This window comes from Penaeus monodon, chromosome 33, assembly GCF_015228065.2.
Source record: "Penaeus monodon isolate SGIC_2016 chromosome 33, NSTDA_Pmon_1, whole genome shotgun sequence".
NCBI classification, from domain to species: domain Eukaryota; kingdom Metazoa; phylum Arthropoda; class Malacostraca; order Decapoda; family Penaeidae; genus Penaeus; species Penaeus monodon.
Genome location: NC_051418.1, coordinates 20881369 through 20882127, shown reverse-complemented (window position 1 = coordinate 20882127; position 759 = coordinate 20881369).

The following is a 759-nucleotide window of genomic DNA, read 5'->3' as shown; positions in this document are numbered from 1 at the left end:
ATTACACGTGAGAGGCGGCGACCGCGGCCTCCTATGGAAGATGAAAGGGTGTCGAAGCGGTCGAAACATCTGGAAAATGATAATTAATATTTTAACCTGGCATATATTTGTACTTTATTTTTTTGTGTGTGTATCTTGTGATTAATAAATAAGGTTAAGCATTACTTTATTATTCTCCTACACCATTGTTATAATAAGTGAAATTATTGGTAAAACTCAGTCTAGCACCAAACAATACACAAGTTATATCGGGGCCTATTGCGCTCCCTGCAACCTTCAGATGAGAAATCAAAGTACAACAATCCCGTGATTTCCTCAATCACAACCTGCCTGATTTTGAAAGAAATGCAAGCTAACAAAAATCAAAATCCTTGTGAAACATATCACTGTGGTATTAAACAACCTTAATGCCACAACAGCTTGACATTTTTTAATGCTCCCCCGCCAGGACACACAAAAGCAAGTGATCACTCCACTACTCCAAACCTCAAACTCCAAACCGAAGCTCAGTCATTGCTTTTAACAGGAATGTCATATTTCCATATGAATACCTGTAAAAGCTCGAAGACATGCTTCCCTCCCATAGAAAAATTTTATAGTTCTCTCGCAGGTGAGACCGCCACAGGAGGAATATGCCCACGCACACAGTCTGGCATGCAGCAGGGTGTCGCACCCTGGGCGATTACTTGGAGTACTACTTGAGGGTGGATGTGGGTTTGCTAGCCGATGTGGTTACAGCGAGGAGGTCCATGCTCACCA